Consider the following 22219-nt stretch of genomic DNA (forward strand, 5'->3'; position numbering starts at 1 on the left):
CAGCCTCAGCAAGGGCCACCTGGCAGGATGACCATTGCCGGGAGTCCTGATGCCCCAGGTAGATGGGTATCTGCCTCCTTGGCTTACGTGGGGAGGGTGCAGCTCAGGTATCAGCAGTACGATCCCTGTGTTGTCAGAGGGCTACAACCTAGGAGGTACATGACTACCCCACCACAACGGGCTGGCTACCATGCTGAATTTCGGGTGCCATGGAAAGTTCATCATGATCGAAGGTGCAGATGGAGATGCCCTACGGGCGTAACCTGTGCAACCCATCAAGTGTTTAGGCCCAAATTGATGAACAGCGGGTGCAGTTACGACGCCGTTACGATGATGAGTGTCAATGTCTTAGTGCACTGAGGGCCGTTGATATACCACGTAATGTGTCTTTCCCCAAAAGGCTCGTACTTCTATAGAATTTTAAATCTGGAGGTCAAACCCCAATGGGGACCATCACATTGAAGGCCGAAACGGTTGAAACTCCTTTTAGTCACCTCTCGACAGGCAGGAATACCTCAGGCCTATTCTTTCCACGGACCCGCAGAGGGATATTTGTTGGTGACAGCATGTGTTGGCATAAGACTGAAAATAAGGGTTAAGAAAGCTGAATTTAAATCTTATACTGGTTAATGGCTGTAAAATTAATATAAAAAACGAATGACACATAATGTCCCTAGTAAGTTGTTTCTTAAATTAATTGCAAATTAAATGCGCCAGTGGCAAGCTGTACATGTAACGTTCATGGTGCAACGAAAGTATCTTACTGATTTTAATATCACGACATGCACTGAAGATCGTTATCAGCTGTCATCCAGTGTGACAGTACTGGAAGTGTAGAGGAAAAGAGAAGGAAAATTCATTGTGTAGTAGGATCTAAACCACAAACCTCATTTGTTCTACTAAACGAGGTGTGATGTTTTAGAGAGTTTTAAATTTGTCAATATATGTGGAACAAATGCCACCATGACAAATGGTTTTTGGGTGGGATACACAGCACTTTAAATAACAGCAGCCTCAGTCTGTTTTCCTATCCCCTTGTCAGACTGTCTGCTAGCTATACAGTCCATTTCTCTTCAACATAAGCTGTTAACCTCTAGCAAAGTTGGTACTTTTTTGCTTTGTTCATAAGCTCACAGAATTTCTACCATACAACACATTTATCACATTTCCCGGGCATTGATACTGTGTACATGTTGCTGCTTTTCCTCTGGCATAGATATTCCAAGTCTACTCATCTCAGTATTACATACTTCTTGCTGCAACTTGCAAACAGAAAATTGGACATTTAATATTTGTTTTGTGTATTCTTTCATCCTTTGCCTCGGCAATGTCATTGCTTTCTTATCAACAAAAAATTTAATTTTGTTAACAAGTTTCCACCAGCCCATAGCATTGAGCACAACTTTAACTGGAACATGGCTGTGTCTAGTCATAAGAAATAGTTGATTCCTACTGCTGCTTGGTATGTGTTTCACATTGCTGACTAATACATTATTTTTCAACGTGGTAGTTGAAGTACTATGGCTACATGACACTTTAAGTAGACAGGTATGTCATTCTGCCTGCAAAGGAGCGCATAGTTGGACTGCACACCTTGAGGAGAAGTTGAGGGGCAGAGAGAAAGGGGAAGGACGAGACAGGCAGAGAGAGTTTTTTTTGTTTGGGGTTTAAGGGCGCTCAACTACTGAGGTCATTAGCGCCCAGTCACAATTGTTAGAGCACATAGAATCTAGTAAAATTCAAGGGGGGGGGGGGGGGGGACACCAGAGAGTTCTTACAAAGATGCAGATAAAATAAGTGAAGGAGTTAGATGTCTTTGGACAAGCCAGTCAAAGTAATGAAACGCAGAACACGAGCAGCTGCTCGAGCGTCATCAGCTAAGGTATCCTGTAAAGTAGATGGCAGAGACAGGAAAACACGAGATTGACTAAAATGGGGACACGACAATAAAACATGGCGCACTGTTAATGCATGACCACAAGGGCACTGCGGGGCTGGGTCACCGGATAGCAGGTAGCGGTGGCTAAACCGGCAATGCCCAATCCGCAACCTGGTCAGAAGGACCTCTTCTCGCCGAGATGGTCGGGAGGAGGTTGTCCAAGCAGTTGGGAACGGTTTTAACGCCCGGAGCTTGTTTCCTTTAAGTGATGACCAAGTATCCCACCATAAAGACACAAGCCTCTTACAAACAACCCCACTAATGTCAGATGACAGGACACAATGGGAGGCTGGCCGAGGCAGGAGGACTGCAGCCTAGGCTGCAGCATCAGCAGCCTCATTCCCAGGCACTCCTACATGGCCAGGAACCCACAGAAAGCTGACAGGAGAGCAATCAGCAGCAGAAGAATGGAGGGACTGCTGGATCCGTTGCACCAAGGGATGGACCGGATATGGAGCTCCAAGGCTCTGAAGAGCACTGAGTGAATCAGAGCAGAGTACATACGATGAATGGCTGTGGCAGCGGGCATACTGAACGGGCTGATGGAGAGCAAAAAGCTCGGCTGTAAAGCTGGAACACTGCTTGAGAAGCTGGTATTTAAAGGGGACGTCCCCAACGACAAAGGCACAGCCGATACCATCGTCAGTTTTGGAGCCATCAGTGTGTTATTGGCGAGTCGCGCATGAAGTTCGACAAACCATGAGCAATACACTGCATCCGGAGTAGCATCCTTAGAGAGCGAGCAGAGTTCAAGATGAATGTGAACCGGAGCCTGGAGCCAAGGTGATGTCAGGCTCTCACCCTCTCTGAAGGTGGTAGGGAGGGCAAAATCCAATTGTCGAAGCAGGCGACGAAAGCGGACTCCAGGGGGCAGCAGGGCAGACACATACAACCCATACTGACGGTCGAGAGAATCGGCGAAGAAGGACTGATAAGAGGGGTGGTCGGGCATTGACAACAGCCGGCAGGCATACTGACAAAGCAGTAAGTCGCGCCGGTAGGTCAATGGTAATTCGGCAGCTTCAGCATAAAGACTCTCAACGTGACTAATGTAGAATGCTCCGGTCGCAAGACGTAACCCCCATTGGTGGATGGAGTTGAGACGTCGTAAGAGGGATGGCCGAGCAGACGAGTAGACGAGGCTCCCATAATCCAGCTTTGATCGGACTATGGACCGATACAAGTGAAGCAGGACAGTGCGATCCGCTCCCCGAGATGAACCACTAAGAACATGGAGAACATTAAGAGAACGTGTACAACGGGCAGCCAAGTAAGAGACGTGCGAGGACCAACAAAGTTTCCCGTCCAGTGTGAGCCCTGGAAACTTAGTTGTTTCCACGAATGGGAGAACAACGGGACCGACATGTAAGGATGGCGGAAGGAACGCTTTATATCGCCAAAAGTTGATGCAAATCGTCTTCTCTTCAGAGAACCGGAACCCATTTGCCACACTCCATGAGTACAGGCTGTCTAGACAACGCTGAAGGCAGCGCTCCAGAAGGCATGTTCTCTGGGCACTGCAGTAGACCGCGAAGTCATCGACAAAAAGAGAGCCTGAGACATTAGGTGGAATGCAATCCATAATTGGATTGAGCGCTATGGAAAAAGGGCTACGCTCAAGACGGAGCCCTGAGGCACTCCGTTCTCCTGGAGGAAGACGACGGACAATACGAAACCCACACGTACCCTAAACTTTCGATCTGTTAAAAAGGAATCAATAAAAAGGGGCAGGCGTAGACCCCACCTGTGCATAGTGCAGAGGATACCTCCTCTCCAACAGGTATCATAAGCCTTCTCCAAATCGAAGAACACGGTTACCGTTTGGCGCTTTCGAAAAGAGTTGTTCATGATGAATGTCGACAAGGTCACAAGGTGGTCAACAGCGGAGCGGCGGCGACGAAAGCCAAATTGAACATTGGTAAGTAGCTGTCGAGATTCAAGAATCCTAACTAACCGAACATTAACCATGCGCTCCATCACCTTACAGACACAGCTTGTAAGAGAAATGGGGCGGTAACTAGAAGGAAGGTGTCTATCCTTCCGGGTTTGGGTATAGGAACAACTACGGCGTCACGCCAACGCATGGGGACTTGACCTTTGGTCCAGACGCGATTGTAGGTACGAAGAAGGAAGCTTTTGCCTGCCAGAGAAAGGTGGGCCAGCATCTGAACGTGAATGGCGTCTGGCCCCGGAGCAGAGGACAGGGACAGTGCAAGTGAACGCTCGAGTTCCCGCATAGGAAAGGGGGCATTATAATTTTCCAGATTCAGCGAGTGGAAGGAAGGTCGCCGAGCCTCTTCTGCCTCTTTCCTGGGAAGGAAGGCAGGGTGGTAATGGGCGGAGCTTGAAACCTCCGCGAAAAAGAGGCCGAAGGTGTTGGAGACATCCACAGGATCAACAAGGACCTCATTACCTGAAGTCAGGCCAGGTACTGAGGAGTGGGCCTTAATGCCCGACAGCCGGCGCAGGCCACCCCAGACGACAGAAGAGGGAGTAAAACAGTTAAAGGAGCTGGTGAAAGAGGCCCAACAAGCTTTTTTGCTGTCTTTGATGACTCTACGGCATTGCGCTCGGAGTCGTTTGTATCCAATACAATTCGCCAACGTAGGATGGCGGCGAAAGGTGCGTAAAGCACGTCGTCGAGCACGGATAGCGTCTCTACAAGCCTCATTCCACCAGGGGACGGAAACGCGACGTGAAGAAGAGGTAGTATGAGGAATGGAACGTTCGGCAGCATTGATGATAACAGCCGTGAGGTATTCGACCTGACTGTCATAACTGAGAAAATTGTGGCCCGGAAAAGTCGCCAGGGAGGAGTAAAGTTCCCAGTCAGCTTTCGGTATGTTCCAGTTCGAAGGACGTGGGGATGTGGTGTGGTCAGCATCATTCGCCGACGAAAGGGCAGCTGAGCGCCTGGCAGCAGAGCGTCCCGGCTAAACTGAGGACGGCCGGGAGCAACGTCTCACGGATGGAGTGTCAGACGAAACGCGCCGGGGTGGAGAGGGGGATAAAGACTTCTTCTTGGAGGCCTTCTGGGAAGTCCCACGAGGCACGGGGATGGTGGGCTGGACCAGCACCCCCTGTAAAAGAAAGCCTGTCTACGTAGTGCGTGACGTCACAAGATGGCTACACGCATAGTCCCTTCTTAAACAGTTTCACGGAACAGTGATTGTGAATAGTCGTTCGGCGAGTGTCGCGTCAGTTTACTATTATAGTGAATGGTGTTCCTGCGTTAGTGTACATGATTTGGTTGTTTAGTTACTGTGCACTAAACTGGTGATCTGATTTTCTTGCCTGTGAAAATTTCGTTGCCTGCAAAATGCCGTATCGACGTTGTGTGCCGAATTGTAGAGCAAATTATGACGGTGGACCAAAAGTAACCGTGTTTAAATTTCCGGAGGATGAAGCAACGAGGAAGAAATGGTTGTCAAGTATTCGCAGAGATAACTTCACTCCTTCTTCAAGTTCAAGAGTGAGTATTTGTTTTGTTTATTTCTTAAAAGAGGTTAAGTGTGCTAACAAAGAATAGGCATTTGTGCAGTAAGGAACGTCAGCGACATTTTGACTAATATATCAGATCTTAACTGCATAAGTGCCGAAGAAAATAGCGTTTCGTTTTCTTGACCTGGCAATTCTACAGTTTAGCTGGTATAGGTTATATGAATTCTGTATTCTGCAAGTTCAACCAGTATAGCCTAAGCACAGTAATACTTACGTAGTTTAATATCTGAGTATATCTTTATACATACTGTTTATGCTGCCTGTTGTTAGGAATAAAAGTCGGTTTATAATTAAGTACGTGCATTTAAGATACAGACGACTTTCGATGTATTCTGCTTCTGTATTTAGTGTTTCTTTTCGGAAAGTCTTTAGGAAGTTGCCTGTTCAAAATCAAGTAATGTGGTGTACCCAGAAATTGAAAATGAGTAAAAACAGTGTCTCAGTCGCTTGTTTTTAATAAATTATTGGTGGGAATTTGAAGTCATTGCAAGGAATGTTACTATTAGGGAATATAGTAGGCTTTAGACTTAACAGTGAACCACAGACACGAAAAATGAATGAGTACATGAATGGATTAACAGGCCATCACAAAATGCAATGGGAGAAACTGTGAAAACATGTAAAAAATAAAAAATACTTGTGGATTTTACAAATTCTTACTTTCTGGGTCTGGAATTTCAGATACATGCCAGTGGCCTACACAGCTGTCTTATAGATACACAGCTAAAGTACTTGAAAGCAATTGTGTGCTCATGTTTAGCCTAATAGGTAGCACATAAGTGGCAATGGATTAGTTCATCATACTGTCAGTTTTTATGTAAGTTATGAACTGATATATTGATTAGGAAATAGCAGCTGAAATACAAAAGCAAAACAGTGTACCTGATAAAAAGCACTACCTTTAAGTATTTCATAGTTCTAAAGGTTACACAGTGTGACAATTACTTTGTAGTAATCTGTTACTGTGTCACAGTTGCTTCTATGGATTACACCTGTGTAATTTTGGTGTCATCATGCTTTCTTGTGTCCGAGGTGTGCGTGTGGGGGGGGGGGGGATAGAGCAAGACATTAAGCAAAAATCCCACCCCTCTTGTGAATATGTGAGCTTCAAGGCTAAATTATAAAAAAAATTATCACTGTTATTGAATTATGCTACAAACATTAGTCAATGTTTGTAATTATTGATGGGGCAAGTACTTTCATCATTTCACCATCTCTTTAAGAGCTTGTTGCCAGGACATGTAACTGCATGTGTGTTGATATTGTAGTGTTACTGTTTTATAGAGTTACTATGCCATGGCCACATTTATCATTTGAGTATACTTCTGCATTTCAGTTGGGAGTCTATTTGTATTTTAGAACTAGAAACTAACTTTATATTCATAAATTGTTTTCACACTATTAATATTGTCATCCCATTCAGTTGTAAGCACCTTTTTCAGTTTTTATTCATTTTTAATTACAGGTATGTCATGTTCACTTCCACAAGGACTATGTTATTTGGGAAACACAAATTGTGGATGAAAGGACTGGTCAGTTATTAAGAGCCCCCCTTCTCAAACCACGTTTGAGACCAGATGCAGTTCCATCACTACTCCCAAACTGTCCTTCCTACCTTTCAAAGGAAGAAAGCAGACGTGAAGGGCCAGAGGAGAAAAAGCAAAGGCTTGAAAATGAGCAGTTAGCTGCAGCGTTACAATATAGTTTAGCATCACAGAAGGACTATGAAAACACTTTCAGCTTCAGTTCTTTAGAAGAGTTGATGTTGCGTACGAAGGAAGTGGATTTGCCCAACGAGTGGAGTGTGATCGAAAAACACAGTGATTTTGTTTATTTTTTAAAGATAATAAGAAATCCAGCACCATTAATCACACATTCTGTCGTTATAGATAGTAATTTAAATGTTTCATTGTTTAAGAAAGATGTACAAATTAAGACATTAGGAAAAAGATCTTTTCCTGTAATTGCAACCAATATCCATGAAATTGTCAGTGTACTGCAGGAGTTTTCAGACACAGATTGTAGGCACTCAAACTTCTATAGATAGTATTGTAGAGATAGTGAAAGACAGTCTAGGAGTGCTGAAAGACAGTTTACAGGAGAGTGAAAAGGAGATAGTAGACTTTATATATGAACAAGTTAGTCTCATAAATGTAAAGAAATTTAATCATAGGTTTAGTTCTACCTTTATGATACTGTGTTGTTTGCTATTTTCAATTTCATTTCATGCTTACAATTTTGTACGTAGCAGCTCATTAATGAAAATGCCACATCCAAGCACTCTGCGTAGGATCTGCAGCAAATTTAATGTGAATCCATCTCACAAAAGGCTTGGGGGAAGTAATTTCCTGTCCTTTGCAAGACAGAAATTTCAACACTTGAACAGCGATGATGTCAATGTTGTTTTGAGTGTAGATGAAATTCATTTAAATTCTTATTTGGAACAGGAGGTAGTGTTTTGGGCATGTCATAACTCGGAATGTGCTGCAAATTCAGCGTTTGTATTTATGTTACAGAGTGTCAAGTCTTTGTACAGGGATGATGTTCACATTTTACCGGTGAAAACCATTTCATCTAATGCATTATATGGTGTGCTACTGGCCATAATAAATGGCCTTGAACTAAGAGGCTATAGGGTTTTTTGTGTGGTAACTGACAACAACAAAATCAATAGCAAAACCATGCCCATGTTTTCTCTGGATAAAGCTGTTAATATAGTTTTTAAACATCCATCTGATCCTAATCACTCACTTTCCTTTGTAATTGATGCCATACACATTGTTAAATGCATACGAAATGTGTGGCTGAACCAAAAAAATGATGGTAAAGATATGTTTTATCCTCAGTTTCCAGTTAGAAAAGAGGTGGAAGAAAATAAGTTTTCTGTAGCTTCTTTTAAATCACTGAAACAGATTTATGACATAGATTCCAGTTCTTTAGTAAAATATTGTCACACATTGTCTCTCAAATCACTTTGCCCTACATCGTTAGAAAAACAGAGCATGAAACTAGTGCTGCAGATATTCAATCGACATGTGTCAGAGGGCCTTGAGGTAGCTAGTGATAAATTTGATTTGAGACATGCATCATCAACAGAAGAATACATTCGAATAATAACAAAATGGTTTGATGTCATGAATGTGAAATCAGTGTTTAAAGGGAAACACAAACAGAATCCTTATATGGATCCGTTGACAACTGATACCGTTTCTATGCAATTTTTGCTAGATTTTCTAGACTGGCTTGATATGTGGAAAGCAAAGGGTTTGCCAAGTGGGTTTCTCACAAAAGAAACATTTTTTGCTATTCAGCATACAACATATGCCATTGTAGAGATTGCTCGATACTGTACTGAAGAGCTAGGTATGAGCTATTTACTGACAGCCAAGCTACTAACAGATGTGCTTGAGCGGCAATTTGGAAAGTATAGACAGCTTGCAGGTTCCCAATACAATGTTTCAGTGACAAGTCTATGAAGCAGAAAAGAATCTTAGAATTCAAAGTGTATTGCCTTTAGTTTTATGTTCTCCTTCCTATGGCAATATCACAGTAGGGGCCATAAAAAATTTTATGTTTTCTGAAGTTGAAGAAACAGACACATTAGACATAGAAGTCAGTGTAACTGTAGACGATGTTCTTTCAGTGAAAGATATTGCAACGTCTTTAACTTTCATTGCAGGCTACTGTGCTCATGCAGTGATTAAGAAGCTGAAATGTGAGAGTTGCCTTAATGAAATTGTGATTGAAAAGGAGTTGCCAATAAACGAACATTTTAGTTTGGTACAGAGACTTGATCATGGAGGACTAAAATACCCATCAGACACTATTTTAAATATGATTGTCTACACTTATATTGTCATCAGCAAACTTCTCAAAGAACATGAAAGAGATTTTCTTGCCTGTACGAATCAACGTGCTATTGCCTGTGCAGTAGCACTTGCTACTCTTCACGAAAATGACTTTTTATTATTTGATGGGGTATGCTGCAATGGACATTCATCCCAGGCAATAATGAAAAGTGTTGTTTGGGTTGGTGTCAATATATTTTTAAACAGCTACCGTAAAAAGGTTAATGGAAAAAAAATTTCAAAAACCACTCAGCGAAAACTGCAAACTCTTACAACATAATTTTGAAATCTTTATCTTAGATTCTTTTTAAATCATTAATACAAAACCTGTCACCAGTAATATTGCCACATCAACAAATGCCTCAAGCTGAACTAATCAGGTTAATCTGAAACTAGTCAAACTTACCAAATTGCAACTTATGGCTGAGAGTTTGTATAAATATTTTAATATACAGCTGCTAACTGCTATCAACACTAATAGCCTAACTTGAAATTTTTATCAAAGAAATTAACCTTTAATATAAAGAATCTTACACTAATTCTTTCTCAGTTGAAGTTGGGTGGTGAATGATACATACAGGAGGGAGGGGAGGGGGTGTGGCAGGCAGAGAGGACCTATAGTAATCTTTTTATAGTATGTGAAACCTAAAAATCAATCTGCTTGCTTTTCCGAGTATGACTTAAACCACTTCTTTGCTGCATGCCTTATGCATAGTATTTCTTATTTGTGTAATAAAGTTATGTGGCCCAACATGGCACATGCCTTTGACAAAGACAAGACAATGCCATTTTGATCACCTTCCTTTATTATTTTGAGAAAAACTTACACAAAATGTGCTATAGCAGACTCCACTTTTTTTGCAAACAAGGTTAGTTTGTTTTGGTCATAAATGGAAGACAAGAGCAAAATTGCTCTACAGTTCTCTACATTTTCTGCAACACTTTTCTTTGTATACTGAAGTTATTACTTTAGCTTGTGATACATGTGAGAAATCTGCCAATTTGTAATGATTCGTTAATTGTTACTGTTGAAAAAGCTACTATATTATTTATGCATTCTTTAGGTAGACAAACTTCGATTTCACGTAGTGTTTGTGGTGTTCCTCTGTCTTCTACTACTGTCACTGTTATGAGTGCAGATGTGCATGCTTTGACAATTGCCTCTCTTTTTCTGATTTTACTACTTTCTCTGAAGCTGTTATAACTGTTGTTCTCTCAACATTTTCTTATGTAGATCATGTTTGTATATATTTTACTACTATTACAAATGGGGAAGCTGGTAGGGAAGGGCTTTGCAGTACTTTCATAGCCTTCTTGGTGTATAATGATTGGCAGGTCTCCTCATCTAATAGTAATGTAATTGTGGAACAGCTCTCACTTCTGTTACAAGCACTATTGAGTGCCACTAATCCTCAGGTTGACTAATTACTGAGCTCTTTAAATAGATGCTTGCTCTGTGCCATAAAGTGCCTTCCTGTTAGCTTATCTTTGCTGAGGAGGAAAATATCTGAGATGGACTCTCAGGTATGCTCTTCTGTTGGCTTTTTGAATATATTTGTTTATAAAAGAATATTCAAAGAGCTTAAGCCTGTCACAATTGCTGTTCACTCACCTAATCTAATTAATGTAACCAAATCATATTGCAACATCACTTGACACATTTTTGCCACATAACATACACTTACAGTTGGTAATTACTTGCAATTTACAGGGTGACCTAATATAATGTCTATATGCATCGCCATTTTTCTACTACAGTGCTTTCATATGCATTCTTCCCACACAAAACTTTATGGTGCAGTGTTTTATTTGCATTCTTTTAGTGTCCCACTTAAAGACACTCCATTACTACCCTGGAGATTATAAAATAGCAATTTAATAATTAATGTTGTTCAAAATTTATCATTATTATTCCCAAAATTATGAAACTTAAGTCTCAAGAATGTGGTTATTGTTAATGTTTGGCCTTGGTGTCCGTAAGTCTTAATGATTTTGTCCCTACATAGTATTCATGCTGTACATCTATAATTTTCTATTGTGAACCACTATAATCTAAAATTTTTCTCATTCCATGTGTTAGTGATTATTGACAAGAGTGTATGGAAGATGAATAAAATAAATAAATAAATTCATTCATACACAAATTTTTTTTACTTTATTTGCATTCATTCATATCAGCATGGTCAGTAGATGAAACTTGTTTTCCACTTCTAAACAATTACCAGTATACATATTTTTATATGATGATCTGTTAAAGTATTGCAACTAAATAGAGCTGAACCACCACCCCCACCCCTTTCCCCAAACTTATGGAAGGATGAAGTATCTAAGCCACTGGTGAGTGCAGCCCAAATGTGATGCCAAATGAAGGTAAGTGTTCATTTTTCACAATTATTTCATCACAGGTCACATCACGTCATAAAACTTCTCAACAGACGAAATGAAAGTTTACTTCGTAGTTGAAATTTATTTATGTGCAATTCATGCAAACAGTTTGTTTGAAAGTATATACTTCTTAGTACAGAAACATTCTTTCTTCAAAGGTATTCAGTTTAGAGCAGCAAAATTCTAACCTGGTAATCTGTATTTTGAGACCTTATGTAATTTCAATACATAATGGAAATTTAGTTAACTTACTGAGAAAAGAGAATTCATTGAAATTTGTATTGGCATACCGAAACTTTATGGCAATACCATTACATACTCATTTTAGGTCAGTGAGATTTTCTTAATGGAAAGAAAATTTCTTAGGGAAAGGTGCACAAACTGAGAAGAGTTATCATATCATTCATTAGAACTGCATTTCACTTAAAAATATTAACAGGAGAAATTTCTTTAAATTTAGAAAAAAAGCATGAATACAAGGTTGCTGAAATGGTGGACTAAAACACATGTAGAACATGTCTTTCAGGGTAGTGTTAGTTTTTGAAACGACATACAATTGCTTATTAGCAGTGCCTCTCTATAGAGGGTGTTATAATTCGAACACTATTTGCTCAATTTTCGTGTTACTGTTTTTAATTCACAGGTATATCATCCAATCAGGTTTTAAAATGGATTTTGCTACATAAGGAATAAACAGCGGCACCAACGGTGTCCGTAAAATGTTAGCTGCCAGTGTGCTACTTTGCAAAGTGCCGTCCACATTATTAGACCTGCGTCAAAGTGATGCAATATTTAACTTAAAAAACAAAACACAAACCCTAATAGAAAGTCCACAAGAGCATACGAGAATCTTCTGCGGGTGGCTTTCAATCAAAATTTTTGTCATTAAAAATCGTCTTACACAGGAACTGCAAAACGGAAGAATGGTGAATGGTGGTCAGCCATAAAAGATAAATGTATACCGTTACAGACGTTTAGATTGGCCTTTTCGAGATTTACAATTTATACTACAGCACTTACAGTTTAGGAATGGTATTGGAAAAGAGCACACTGGTGGCAAACACTTGCACTTTGAGTAGCTGACGATCTTTGAATGGCTAACCAGACTGCCATCAAACAAGTCGTGACAATCCCCATTAAAGCAACTTTAAAATAGACTACAATGAAATGGGTCCATTCATTTGGGAGTTTTGATGCCTCAGATAGTGAAAGTTATTACAGCCACTTTTTACGTCGGGGCTAAAAGGTATGCAGAAATAAGTTACAGACAAAAGAACTGGGTCATTTAAGAAAGGAAATCTTGTAATTCATGAGAGAGGTATGTCAGATTTCTTTACGAATTTTCCTCGTGCGATTCCCCTAACAGTCTATTGCTGTGGCCAAACGGACTGCGAGCACCGGCACCAGACTACGTGCGTGACGTCACTGAGCGGGCGTGCAGGCTTTCCTCTATACGGGGTGCTGGCTGGACCCGAAGAAGGTCCTCAACGTGCAGGGTCCGTTTTGGAACACCGGACCTCGGAAGCCGGGGTCCGGAACGTTTCCCCGATGGACGCCTGAGAAGAGGATCACTTCTCAGGCGGCGGAGGAGGAGGAGGAGGACGGGTGGCCCCTGGGGCAGAGGGGGCAGGTGCCACGAGAGAAGCAAGATTTGGAAGGGAGGGATTTGGGAGGCGGAGGCATACACCCCGGATGGGGTGAGGAGGTGGAGGGGGGACAGGATAGGGGTGAGGATACTGTGGAAGGAGTGGACACGACTGAGGCAAACGAAGTTGTCGACGTCACGGGATGTAGGCGGTCATACTTCTTCCTGGCCTCAGAATAAGAGAGGTGATCCAAAGTTTTTATTTCTTGAATCTTCCTCTCCATCTGATACGCGGGGCAGTCTAAAGATCAAGGCGAGTGGATGCCAGGACAATTGAAGCACCGAGGTGGTGGGGTGCATGTATGTTCCTCACGAAGAGGACGTCCACAATCGCCACAAAGGGGCTCAGCCTCACACCGTGACGACATGTGCCCAAAGCGCAAACACCGAAAGCAGCGCATAGGAGGCGGTAAGGTCGCACGTCGCACCAGTAGCACATCACCTTTACCTTCTCCGGGAGAACGTCCCCCTCGAAGACAAGGATAAAGGCCCCGGTGTTGATGCGACGGTCTCTGGGGCCGCGCTGGACTCACTGGACGAAATGCACGCCTCGGTGCTCCAGGTCGGCCCCGATCTACTCATCAGATTGCAGCAGGAGGTCCCAATGTAAAATAACCCCTGCATCCTATTCAGTGCCAGATGTGGGACAATCGACACTGGGATGTCCCCTAGTCGGTCGCACGCCTGGAGCGCCGCCGACTGAGTAGCGGATGTGGTCTTTATAAGAACGGACCCCGAACGCATTTTATTGAGACCCTCGATTTCCCCGAAGATGTCCTCGATGTGCTGGACAAAGAACATGGGATTGGAGGTGGCGAACGTCCCCCCATCGGTCCGAGAACAGACTAAATAGCGGGGGAAGTACTTCGCCCCAAGCCGGCGGGCCTGTCCTTCCTACCAGGGAGTGGCCAAGGGGGAAAGGGCAGGAGAACGGGAACCAGAGACAGTACCTTTCTTTTTAAAAGACTCGGCCGCAGAGCGACCCGATACCTGTTGACGTTTCATCTGCGAAACGTCTGCCCCGATACCACCCACTCCGACCAGGGACTCTCCCCACGGGCGCCACCCAGCCTCAGCAAGGGCCACCTGGCAGGATGACCATTGCCGGGAGTCCTGATGCCCCAAGGAGACGGGCATCTACTCCTTGGCCGACGTGGGGAAGGTGCAGCTCAGGTATCGGCAGTGCGATCCCTGTGTTGTCAGGGGGCTACAACCTAGAGGGTACATGACGACCCCACCACAACGGGCTGGCTACCGTGCTGGATTTCGGGTGCCATGGAAAGTCCATCATGATCGTAGGTGCAGATGGGGACGCACTATGGGCGTAACTTGTGCAACCCATCAGGCGTTTAGGCCCAATTTGAGGAATAGTGGGTGTGGTTACAACGCCGTTACAATGCTGAGTGCCAAGGTCTTAGTGCACTGAGGACCAGTGAGACAGCACGTAAGGCGTCCTTCCCCAAAGGCTCGTACTTCTGTAGAATTTTGAAAAATGGAGGTCAAACGCCAAGGGGGACCATTACAAGGAAGGCCGAAACGGTTGAAACTCCTTTTAGTCGCCTCTTACGACAGGCAGGAATACCTCGGGCCTATTCTTACCCCGGACCCGCAGGTGGGAGGCAGAGAGAGTGGGTGAGAAGATGGGAAAATGGTGGGTGAGGAGGAGACAGAAGAGTGACAAAGGAGGAGATGGAATGAGTGTGGTAGGAGAAGATGGACTAACAGATTGGAATATATACCTACCCTGGCGATACCACCAACTCAGCTGGTTACTAATATACTGCTGATCTCTAGAAAATTCACGATCTATGATTATTTCAATTAGCCAGTGACTTTCCGCATTCTACATGCAATATTAGTGATTTGACTGCTGGAAATATTCTCCAGATCATCCCACCCCAAACTTAGTCTGGGATCCTCACTGATACAATCTCTGTGCCAAAATACTCCCAACAGACCTTCGAGAAAATAACAAAGAATATTCGAATTAACACAGCTTGTGCAAATCTGTCCATACGAAGACAATTTGCTGATCAGCTTTTCTAACTCACATTCCCATGATTCCACCTTGTGGTACATTTCACTGTGCTCTTTGCAGAGACACTGACAGCTCTCTCCTACACTGTATACTTCACAGCACAGCACTTACTGACTCTGACCACCATCTGGCGACATAGAAATTTACCTCGAGTTGTGGTGTTGTGCTTCTCCCATCCACATACCATTTATCACTCGTCTTCAGCCTTCACCTGCCTATTGTTGCCCGCATTTGTCCACTTATCTTGTTCTCACACTCACAGCTTTAGCTCATATGAGTTCAGGCATTTGACAATGCATTCTTTTGACGTCTCCTCTTCTCCAACCATCAGTAGTGTCTTGCACTTGACCCAAGATAATGTCCAAGATTTTCAGCCTGCAAAATTTGTTTTGCATTGCCTGCCTGTGTCACAATCAAGGACCTGGTTCTAGAAAGCAACAGGCTAATTTAATTAAACTATACAGAATTACTTTAGGACTGGCAGCTAGATATGGAATAGTGTGGTGACACATGCAAAGACTGCAGAGCACACATTCAGTCTATCCCAAGGGATAGACCTTTACCACACTGCCAATATACTACGCAAGTGTAGTACAGTTCAGTTTTAGGCAGCTTGCTGTCCTATGGATTCGCTCACTGCACTATGAGTTTCTGTTTGTATTCATTTTGTACACTTATAGGATTGAAATTTTACCTGTCATTACTGTTATCAGTTCTGGAGTGTGCAGTGCTTAAGAATGTTAAAAGCCACTTCAGCAAATGTTATTCAGTGGATATATCGATATCACTCTTGTTCAAGGCATTGCTATATAAAACCAAAATCAGTTGTTTGTGCATAATCTGCCTACATCATCAACATCTGTTGTTGATAGTGCTCCCAAATGTTTTGTTGTTGAGAATCTTATGCTAAAATAAATAAAATAAAAGGAGGAAATTATTGGCTTCAGCATCTGTAAGTGGAAGTAAGTGAAACATTTAAAAAGATGGAGCATATAAATCCAATACCTCTCCATAAACCACAGTTGCCCACATACAAAAACTGACAGGTTGACAAAAACATTCAGGCATAAAATAATTAGGCTGACAAGTTCTCACTGGCACTTCAACCCAACAGAATTGATATGGACCTAAATTGACAAATATGTTGCAAAACAGTTATGAAACAAGTAAAAAAGGTACATTGTCCACAGTTGGGGAACTCAGTAATGAAGCTGTTAGGAAAATTATCAGGGAATGTGTGGTGTATTTACCTGCACAGCAGATTGTATTTTCATAAATTTTAATTGTTACTAAGAATGCTGTTACTGGCAACTACAGTCAGATGAAGTGCACCTCAGGAATTCAGCACTAATGACACTAACAAAATCTTCATTGTTTCCATCATAATAGTTGCAATTGGAAGGTAGTGAATGATGTTATCACTAATCTTCTTACTTTCATACTTAAATTTCCATACCTCTACCAAAATGGGTAACTTTCTTGCTACAAAGATTTGTGATGTTTGATCAGAAAATGTAATGTCATGTTAACCATAAATGCTGTGCTGTGTTTCTCTCAACAAAACAGATGACTGATACCTTATCACATGAGCAGAGCATCACACATAATGTTTAATTTAAATTAATCTTATGTTAGACATCTCTGACAGAGTTTGGAGCTGTTGAAAATAAGATATATATTAAATATTTCGTTAACACAATTAGGTCACTTAAACTCAGTAACAAAGTTTCCCTGTAAGTCAAATTTTCAGGAACACTTAACAATGCATTTTCAAAAGTATTCTGCATATAAAATTAAAAATTTATTGCCACAAACACATCTAAAATGAGAATGTACTGAAACTCTTCCAGAATCTATTGATCCCACTTCCACCTTTGTACACTGATTAGTATGCAAATTTGAGTGTGTTCAATGAAATGTCAGATCATGCAAACAGTCAGGGAATAATGAAGCAACTTCGTTTTGCATCTCCATGTGTTCCTGCTCTAGTGTCAATCCCAAAGTAATTGTGAAAAGAGTATACATCACATGTCTCAGTTTTAATTTTACTGGAGATTGTGATTTTACACAATCATTTTCATAATTTCAAAGTAACTGATGTACTAATGCTATAGTGCTTTACATTCAGCTGTCACTTGTACCCATGTGTCAACAGTTCGCAATGGTGGCAAACATGAAATTCAATATGAAGTGGCACACACTGCATTAGCCGGAAGGAAGAACCACCACATCTGTTTCCTCGGATAATGCTCTACAGACCAACTTTCATACATGCTACAGGTAACCTTTTTAGCTCTGGAATTTGCCATGACTGTGCCAAGCACAGATTCTCCCATTCAATATATCACTGTTAATTTCTCAAGTATTATGTTGAATGCACCTGGAAAACGACAACAATGTTTTTCAACACACTCGCAGTGCTGTGCAATCATCGTCTGTGAGTACTGTGATCTTTAAGAAATGGGTTCCTTATTCTCTCAATCTCCCCCAAATGTGTCTCATAATAAATGTGTGATTATAGTCCATATCCCTGCCTATTAATATACGATTCTTTGTACACCTACATCTACACTAGACTAGTCACCTAATGGTGCATGCCAGAGGGTACTTCTGATACCACTACATCCATTACTTTACCATTTCCTATTCTGAAGGTGGTGTTTGGGGAGAACAATTGCCAGGAAGCATCTATATTAGCTCTAATGCCTCCTATTTTGTTGCCACAATTATTTTGCAAGATATACCCATTAAAAAAGGACTTATTTGTCTACTAGTTTAGAGTGGCCAGTGCTTGATGAGGATCAACAATTGACTACATAAGAAACATAAATATTAACTACACTACATTTAAAGTTCCTATATGATATGTGTAATAGTAGCATTTTTCCCCAAGTGAGACTGAGACGCATCTGACTAGTTCACTACCTCATGTCTTAACACCTATCCTATCATCCTGTCCCTTCTTTTCGTCCGCATTTTCCGTACATTTTTTCCTCGACTGTTCTGCTGAGGATTCCATATTCCTTGTAAGTTCACTTAATTTTGAGCAGCATTCTCTAGTTCCACATCTGAAATGTGTGAGTTTTGTTCTTTCTCATTTTCCAATCATGTCTACTCAGTAAAAAATCTAATACTCACCACAACTGAACTTAGTCCACAGAGCTGGATACCGTTACAAAACAGATTTCTACTAAGTATTACAAATTTTTGAAAATAGCATTAAATTTAACTGTAGGCGTAAACTGTTTATGAAGGTTTCTCAGGTCTCCAGCCGGGTGGTAGCATTGATATCTTGCAATGTTTTTGACAAAAAAAAAGGAGATGAATGACACCAGAGCCATGGTCAATTTGACTGGAAAAGAACTGGATGCTGCCACGATTGCAGTCCTCAAGAAAGGACTGAATTTTGCCCCCATCCCCAGAACAAACTCGAAATGAGACATTATCAGTGGCGTGGAAGAAGCAGTACTAGGGATTCCCAAGGAGGAAGCAGAGGAAGTCAGATGGGAAACTTCCAGAATAATCGACAGATTTCAATTGCCTAAAAATAACAATCTGCGGAAGAACGAACAGCTCTTTTGTCCCTTAGAGATGACCATGATATAACAATCCTACTACCAGACAAAGGGAATGCTACAATCCTATTAAGCACTGCCGAGTACCAGCAGAAAACCTGCTGCTACAAGATGAGGCCTACAAGAGGCTGAAGAAGGATCCAACCCCGACGATAAGTAGAAAGATGATAGCTCTGCTGAGGAAATCTGACTTACCTGAGCCAACGAAGAAGCACCTGTACCCCAGAGCGCCAGCAATACCAAGCCTCTATGGACTCCCTAACATCCATAAGGAAGGGGTACCTCTGGACTAATTGTAGACTCCAGCAACTCTCACTGTTACGGACTTGCTAAATGCCTAGAAACGCTGCTCAAACCCCTTGTGGGGGCCTGCAGCCACCATGTGAGAAACTCGGCCAAATTCGTAAAAATACTCAGGGACATGTGACTACAAATGGAGGACCTACTCATGAGCTTCAACTTGACGTTGCTTTTCACAAAAGTGCCCCTTCAACACTCCTTGGCACTTTTAGCCCAGCACTTTGAAACACAAACAGTCAGGCTCTTCAAACATGCACTAACAACCACCTACTTTCAGTGCCACGGGGAATGCTTCGAACAGATCAATGGTGTGGCCATGGGCTCCCCACAGGCTCCTGTGATTGCAAACCTCTATATGGAACATTTCGAGGAGGTGGCCCTTCAAACTGCCACACAGAAACCAAAGCACTTCTTCCACTATGTCGATGACACTTCTGTCATGTGCGGACATGGCAAACAGGTGCTAGATGATTTTCTGGAATACCTCAACAACATCAATCCGAACATCAAATTTACAATGAAAATGGAGGAAAATGGCTGTCTCCCCATCCTTGATATTTTAATTAAGAGGAAGACAGATGGTTCACTAGGCCATGCAGTACATATGAAGAAGACACGCAGACCTATACCTTCATACAACATGCTGCCACCATCCAGCACAAAGACAAACAGTACTGACCATCCTGGTACATAGGGTGCATGCCACCTGTGACAGACAGCCTACCATCCGAGCATTAACACCTGAGGGAAGTATTCCACCAAAATGGCCACAGTGAAATGCAGATCAACAGGGCACTTAAAAGAAGGAAGCAGAGAGAAGCCCAGAAAAAATGATGAAGAAGGAGACGAACGTCTTGCATTCCTTCCATACACGGTTCCGCTCCCGGTCAAAATTGTATGACTTCTGGGCAAATACAATATCAAAACCATTCTCCGACCACCAAAGACCAGGGAGCTCCTAGGTTCTACCAAAGATCCGCTGAACCTCAACACAAGGAGCATACCATGCGAATGCGGAAAACAATACATTGGGCAAACACAGCACTGTATATCTAAATGCTGCAGAGATCATATCAGATGTGTGCAACTAGGCCACACAGAAAAATCAGCCACTGCAGAACACAGCATAAATGAAGAACACACCTTCCACTTCGAAAACACTAAAGCACTGTGCTGAGCATCTGGCTTCTGGGAAAGCACTATCATACAATCCACAGAAATAAGGATTCATGACAATCCCGTCAACAGATATGATGGATACCAACTCAGCGCAGAAGGGAACCCTGCGATAGCGGCAATCCATCGGGAGCATGACCGTCAATGCCCTCTGCTGTGGACACAGACATAATGCTTACACCGAGAACTGAATGCGGCCACCATCCCCACCACTGCAGCCACCCAAGGTCTAGTGTAGGGGGGTGATGGCACATATAAATAGCCCGCTCCCCACGAATCCTGAAACTACACTAGAAGATGGGTAATATGACACTTCCAGAAACATCATGTGATATCAATGCTACGATGTGGCTGGTGACCTGACAAACCATCAGCATTAAATTTAGTACACTATGGTGATAGTTAAACTAATATGTAATTTCACAGACTATCACCATAATGTACTAAATTTAATGCTGTTCACAAAAATTCTTGCTATCACAATGTTTTCTCTTTGCAAGCAGTTTGGAATAAGCAATGTTCCATTACACTGTAAATTTATGCCATGCATACTGGATAAACCCATTGTCTTTACACAGAGCAAACAATTCCAGTAATGCAGTTTGTTTTACATTAAATACTATAGCGAAAAGAAATAGTATGACAAATACAATACTTATCTGATAACATACTGCTTACAGTTGATTGCTTTACCTCTTACATCTTTTCTATTTTAGAACTCTGGCAGAGACAAATTGACAGCTGCTGCAAGGAAGTCACCTTTGGTACATTTGTTCCAAGAACGAATTTGAGGCATTCATTATTTATATGTAAAATAAAATTACCATGGGTTACAGTTAATAAATTTATGTTTCCTACAAGTTTCATTCAAATACCATTACACACAACTGAACAATATACCTACAGTCAATTGAAATTCTATAAACATACTGGAGGAGTGCTAATATCCAAGGTTTTAATGTTTCATCATTTATTATCACTGAAATTTACTGCACCTAATGCATTTCATGATATTCATACAGTACTTCATGCACAATGCATCACCGATGTGAAAACTTACATCACGCTCAATGCCATCCTCCTGTTTCAGTTCTAGGTTTTGCTTTATATGAAGACTAAGCGTCACAATCTTAAGCGGACCTTCAAGAAACTGAAAAAAGAGAGTGGAATATTCAAAGCTTCTGTCCCTTGCACTTGATTGGTGGTTACATATCATGTGGGGCTAAAACGCTATTGGTCACGTGTATTCACTTACTGGCATTTGGTAACAAGAAAATTTGTCACGTTAAATTAGATTCACTTTCATTCCAATTGATCCATACATCTGAAACCAAGACTCTAATCTGGAGATAGACACATCAGACATCAACCAAACAACAGAAATTATTTCATCCTTGCCAAGCAGCTACTCCTATTACACACACACACACACACACACACACACACACACACACACACACACACAAACTATGTTATTTTTCTCAACTAAAATTTTGCTCGTTTTGCAAGGGAGACATGTTATTGTGGGTAGTTGGCTCAAAGAAAATTGCACTAATTTAATACCATTTCATTTCATGGAAAAAATTACACACGCCATGTAAAATATCATGGTAATTTTCTCCTTTTCACCAGTACCACTGTCATCCCATTTCATGCATTATTTAAACATTTAAATAGTGTGCCACCATTGTAATTTGATTTGAGGCAACTCTGCCAGGGATGATCCCAGTCACCAGCATTGACGCAAGGCACTGAGCACGTCAGGATTTGCGTAAGCAGGCAGACATCCCTCAGTATCATTAAGCAAATTAT

General features: G+C 41.8%; 1 protein-coding gene across 4 annotated transcripts in view; it reads right to left on the bottom strand.

Annotated features, from left to right (window-relative positions):
* LOC126213025 (zinc finger protein 724-like) overlaps positions 1–22219 on the bottom strand; it is a 128509-nt gene that overhangs the window by 87985 nt on the left and 18305 nt on the right. Inside the window, exon 3 of one of the 4 annotated variants that reach the window (XR_007541034.1) lies at positions 21361–21557. The exons of the other annotated variants lie outside the window; for them this stretch is intronic. The gene's annotated coding sequence lies outside the window, so the exon portion shown is untranslated. Of the gene's footprint in view, positions 1–21360; positions 21558–22219 lie in introns of those variants that run through there. 4 annotated transcript variants of the gene reach the window in all.

This window comes from Schistocerca nitens, chromosome 11, assembly GCF_023898315.1.
Source record: "Schistocerca nitens isolate TAMUIC-IGC-003100 chromosome 11, iqSchNite1.1, whole genome shotgun sequence".
Lineage (NCBI taxonomy): Eukaryota > Metazoa > Arthropoda > Insecta > Orthoptera > Acrididae > Schistocerca > Schistocerca nitens.